Genomic DNA, 6,150 nt, shown 5'->3' on the forward strand with positions numbered 1-6,150 from the left:
ACATCATTCCCCAGCATCTTAAAGGGTGGATTCCAGCAAGTTCCATAATCTCAGCACTGCGGTGGTTTCTCAGCTGCTCACTGTATCATAGCCATGCACTCTCAAACAATGTCTGGATTGTCATTTTACTTTGTAAGTTATACATTTACGGTAGTTGTCACACTAGTTACAATTAGAAAAATCTGCTTCAAAAATCAGTATTATTAAATATTTTTTAAATATAGCTGTGATATATTTTTATATCTTTTCATGTTCTTTAAATAATTACTTTCCTATTTGCATCAAATAGTACTTTTGTTGTGGTTACAACTACTCTCTGCTCAGCCATTCTGTGTGTAATGGATAACACATGAAAATTTGAAATTCTTAATTTTGCTATATTTCTGAAGAGTCTGTTGATTTTTATAGTTTATTATTTTGTTTACTGGTTTAGTAATTGATTATTTAGCTACATAGCCAAATACATGTTTAATAAAGGAAATGCATTATTTTTCTATAACTTAAATTGGAAATTAGTCAAATAAGTAGATAAATATATTTTTAAATACTATAACATTTTTTTAAAAATAATAAAATCCTAGCAATCTGGGAAAATGAAGGTATGGAGAGAGCAGTTGGGTGTGTGTGGAGAGAGAGAGACAGAGAGAGAGACAGAGAGACAGACTTTCAGAGAAACAGATAGAGATTGAGGCTCTGGGGACAAATTGTACTGAGCATTCTCTGCTTCCTATTATTCTTTGAGCAATTCTTTCAGAAAGCAATGGCCTCGAGCTGAAAACTAGATTTTTGCCATTGTGATCAAAACCCAGTTGCCCAATACTGCTAATGTCTTGTGTGCTAGAATAATAATAATAAAACAGCAGTACTGAAGGTGTTCCCGCTCGTATTCATTCGACAGTGAGAAAATATAGTATGCTTTGGTTGTAATTGCTGTCAAACATTGAAATTGCCCTTCCATGCACATTTATTCTAAAATGATTTTCTCTGTAATTCGTAATGGTGTTGCTAGCCAGTTAATAACCAGGAAACATTTTAGGTAAAGTGGTAGTCTTTCATGTTGGAAATCTTAGGTCTAAAAATACAGATAGGCCACAGGCTGATTTATAGCAGTGCTGATAGTTATTTACTGTGTTATCATGAAATAACTCTGTTGTATTTTTGTGATTTACTAAGTGCTTTATGTAAAATTTTGAGTGGTGATTTAACACAGCTCTCTAAATCCTCTCTACTTGGTGGCTCCTGATGCTAATGCTGATTTATGATGTCACACTGAAGATGAGAGGCTTCCATATAAAAAAGATCTTTTACAAGTAGGAATCTTTCTATGGCAGTCATGCTAGACATTGAAAGGGTCTCATTCAGGGGCTAAAATGCCAACAGACATGGCCAGGGACTACCTCTGGAATTACTGGTCTCCACAGATGTCAAAATCCCATCTAATCTTTCACAGCAAGACCACCTCTGAAGCTCACTGAACTTCCCATGCATCTTGAGAAGAGCTCCAACCAAATTTGAAAGAAAGCAATAGGTCTATGATAGGTAATAAGCCAGTTTAGTATTCTCTCTCTCTTTTTTTTCCTTGTTATCCAACAAATCCAAATGATTATACAGGTATATTTCCCTGGTTTGGAAGAATCAAGTTATTGGGTATGATATGTTCTATTCCATATTTTGGAGATTACAGATGGTACATCAAGTTATCCCACCAGCATATGTAGCAATGATCAACAGTTTTGTCTATTATAATGGTAGTTTTAAATAGATAGCAATTAGTCAGTTAATGTGATCAATCCAAGTAAATGATAGGCCATGGCTGAGTAAAAGCCTTATTAATGATTAATAATAATGTTACTGTCAAATTGCCTGGCTGAAGGTGCTGATGCTATTTTGGATCTGTTTATTTTTTTCATATTTTAAAACATGACCAATTTGGATAATTAGATTTTTTTTTTAATGATAATGAAAAGAACTGAAATTACCCCCAATTTTTTGTTTGTTTAAAGCCGAGGAACGAATAAGTAGATTCTGAGAGTCATCTTATTTGTTACTCTCGAGAACCAGCATCCTAGACTATATCCACTTGGAAACTATGGGTATTAATTTTTTTGTGACTCTGCTACCCATTATTCTTAGAAAATAAATGTACCCTGCTGCTCACTTGATTGAAAAACTCAGTCAAAATGAATCTTAAGGTTGTTCTAGCTTATGTTTACAGATACAGGTTAACTTATCTTGTTAGTAAATCTTATAGCACATCCATCATCAATAAATTAGTAATGTTATTGGATATAACTTCTGAATTTTGAGGTTTGTCATCAGAATAAATGAATAATCTGTTTAAAAATCTTTTACACAATTTTAGCTTTCTTTTATTTTTCTAAATATAGAACTCTGTAAATTAAGCTATTTACTTTTGAATATTTTTAAAGGGCAGTTTTATCATAATTGTTTATATGCATCAGTATATCAGTCAGTTCACACATATAACTTTAGGTAAATTATATTTTATTCCCTCTGTAACTCTCTTCCTGCTTTTTTTTTTCCTACTTATTTCACTCAAACACTGGTCTCTGGTATGTCTTAGCTTCTGTTTTTATGCTGGAAACAGATTTCCTACCTTGATGAATGAGCTCTGCCAGAGCTTATATACTTTGATGCCCTAGGACCTCTTGGAGTAATAATGAGAACTGCTGCTTTCTAATAGATATTGCTGTTAACTCTTGTGAGAAAAGTGATTTTACAAAGTGATTTATGGACTACACAAAATGATTCCCAAACGGATTTGATGACTGACAAGTAACAATAATTTACCAGTTGATATTAAACTTACATAAATGGAAAGTTAATATAGAAGACTGATCTTTAAAAATATTTTTGTGCTGACATATCTAAAATGAAAAAATCTAAGTCTTATATCTTAATGGCGTGCAGCCTTGGAAATCAACTGTTTGTAGTATGAGTAGCCAAATATTTGATGGCTGGGATAGCTCATAGATAACCTTGAGAGAATAATTATATACAAACCACCCAGTTCCTTGCCCTGATTGTTTTCATCCCAGTGGTCTCTGAAATTTGTATTCCTCTACCTGTGATAATGGCATTTATTATCAGAACACAATAGGAAGTGCCACATACCCTTCTAATAATGCCTTGAACCACAGCCTGGCCTTCAGAAATAAAATAACGTCTGATCACATCAAGCACAGTCTAAAAAGGAGATTATCTCTTTGCTTTGTAAAAGTGGAGGGGAAATAAGTTTAAATGCCCACTGGATGACAAGTGAGTGAGTGAGCGTGTCCTACTAAATCCTGGCAACAGAGCTATGACTTGGGATGTGTGTGTGTGTGTGTGTGTGTGTGTGTACACCAAAATTCCAAGGGGAAAAGCAATATGTCCTAAATCCATAGAGCTATTAAATTTGGAATTAAAATCTAGTTCAGTCTAACTTTATTACTGATGTTCTTTTCATTATTTTAGTACAGGTATCAACATTTTTGATTTATTATTGTGGCTATTATTGACTTGCTGTGGAAAGAAAACACATTTTAAGGAAAAGCATATTAATTTTTAAAAATTTGTTTTCTTATGATTGCTATGTGATTGACTAAGGAAAGCAAAAAACAAGCACCTGCTTTCTGCACCAGTAAAAAATACAAAAGTTTTTAAAGTATATTCTGTGAAGGCAAGTTCTTTGGAGATTTCTGAAGAGGAAGCAGTCTAGAGGTTTAGGCCTTGCATTTGCCACTTCATGCTACTCCCCTGTACCTTTTTGTCTGAAGATTTTGTTTGGTAAAAGCTCTAATTAACTCATATTAAAATGGAATTGCTGATCACGTACATGCTCTTCATTTTATAAACAAGGCAGAATTATCAGAGATTACCCAGATAGTTAGAGGGAGATCTTGGACTCATAATTATGCTCCTGAGACCTTAAACAGAGCTCTGTGCACTTCAGCAAGTTACTTCTCTGATATTTGACTAGCTTTGGAAATGGCAGATTTTAAAGGCTATGAATCCAAATGCTTGTACATTTGGCTTTTCCTTTGTACATTTTATAATAGCTCAGTGGCTGTAGAGAAGGTAATCTGCTTCTCAGTGTGCACGTTCTTTTACTACAGGCGATAATCTACCGAGTTCTGGAGTTCCCATAATATAAGCAACTCCCTTTGTGACTTTCAATTGCTGTAGGTCTGTAATGGTGCTTGGCACTTTAATAATTAGTCTACAGGGAGCTTTAATAGAGTAGGGCAACTGTTTTAATTAACTTAATCCCCAGAACATGAGTTGACCATTAGACATCAAATCACAGTTTAGCTCTAAGAGTATTTGAACTCGGAGGAAATCACATTTGTAACTACAGTGGGGATCACATTATCTTCTGTTATAAAACAATGCAGCTGCAGCCGATCTGGATACACTGGCCTCTGACACTGTGGTAAATGAAGTCATTATTTCCATTGGAATGGATGTATAATGGAAACAGCTTAAGAGTTTGGCTTTAGGTAGCGTAGAAATGATGTGTGCTGGCCTAATTTATGGGGAGCAAAAGACAAATAGAAAGGAATGGCCATTTTAAAACTTGCAGCATGCATATTTTCAACTGAGTAAAGAAATGCATGTTACAAAGTGACTCAGAAAGCTAATTTGGCTCAAAAAGAACAATATTGAAATAGGGAATTTTTATGCTCTGATAACTTACTTTATGTTACTTTTTTAAACTATGGGACTGAATGTTTTAGTCACTCATTTATTTATTTAAGCACCTTTATTATACATAAACTCTATATAGGGAAAGTGCTAGGTGCAGAGGATACAAAGAAAATTATTGGCAACCATGGTAAAATCACAAGCGAGACTTTACAAAATATTTTTTCATGTACATGAGAGAAATTTGCTCTCACAACAAATTGAAGTTGTTTTTTTTAAAAACTGATTTCTATATTTCTGCATTCCATATATATTTTAAATATCTATTATATGAGGCAAGGTATTAGGTAGGCACTAGGGGTCTAAAAGGATAAGACACGTAAGATAACCTCCAAGACTTAAAGTGAAGTAGATCAGACAAATCAGTATAGGGGCAATTAAAACTGCGTGATTAAATTGGATAATAATGTAAATTATAGGGTGCTACAGAAAGACATAGGAAGAACACATAGTCCTAAGAATCTAGAAGTTTCAGGGATGACATAATATTTGGATTAAAAAACTGAAGATCAAGAGGCAGTAATGAGGCCTCGAGTTGGGTAAAGCTGTTCCAGGAAAAATGAGTACATGCGCAAGGACCCAGATTCAAGAGAATATTTACCTCATTTTTAATCTTAAAGAGATTCTTGCTGCTGGAATAGAAAGTATGAAGGTGAATCTAGAGGAGTGATTATATCATGAAGACTCTAATATTCTTTGCTATGAAATTTCTACTTAATCACAACCAGCATATAAAGTTGCACTGAAGAATATTAAGCAAGATAGTTTGTAAGGAATAAAAAAGCAATCAGAGTCTACGGCCATGCCACCCTGAATGTGCCCGATCTCATCTGATCTCAGAAGCTAAGCAGGGTTGGGCCTGGTTAGTACTTGGATGGGTGACCCCCTAGGAAGACCAGGTGCTATAGAGGTTAAAAATAAAATAAAAAAAAAAACAAACAGAACAATATGCTTTCTAGACTTGGTGGTTAGGTCTGTTTAATTCTGCGGTTTAACTCAAAGGCATATATGGTTTTAAATGGGTTTAACTCAACTCACACCTAGAAATTAATAGTAATGAAGATGATGTTTGGGGTACTATCTCACAACTTTTTTTAGTTTTCTATATGCTCAGAAAATATGTGGAAAAGATGGTTTTGTTTATTGAATGGCTTCTTGAAAACTCCAACCAATGAGAATCAGAGAATGAGAAAGGAATCAGTATTACAATCACACCTTCTGGCAACTGGATAAATAACTGTTCCATTTTTGAAATCAGAGAACATATCAGGAGGGACAAGTTTGGGGGAATATGGGAGTTTCTGTGCTTTGGACAATGCCAGGACTCTTGAAGGACATCCAAACAGAGGTGACCATATGAGGACCCAGAGCTTAGTCTCACCACCCTATGTCCAGTCTGCACGAGATTGGTTCTGACATCTCTAGTCCAAAGAGATGTTTTCA

The 6,150-nt window shown here is 34.6% G+C and overlaps 1 non-coding gene across 1 annotated transcript; it reads left to right on the plus strand.

The window, feature by feature from the left end:
- Positions 1–5,499: 5,499 nt before the first annotated feature.
- Positions 5,500–5,618, plus strand: LOC118608933. The gene has a single exon (XR_004953223.1). It is a non-coding gene; the product is annotated as a 5S ribosomal RNA (ribosomal RNA).
- The last annotated feature ends 532 nt before the right edge of the window (positions 5,619–6,150 follow it).

The sequence above is a fragment of the Rousettus aegyptiacus genome, unplaced genomic scaffold (genome assembly GCF_014176215.1).
Source record: "Rousettus aegyptiacus isolate mRouAeg1 unplaced genomic scaffold, mRouAeg1.p scaffold_m13_p_10, whole genome shotgun sequence".
In the NCBI taxonomy this organism is placed as follows: domain Eukaryota; kingdom Metazoa; phylum Chordata; class Mammalia; order Chiroptera; family Pteropodidae; genus Rousettus; species Rousettus aegyptiacus.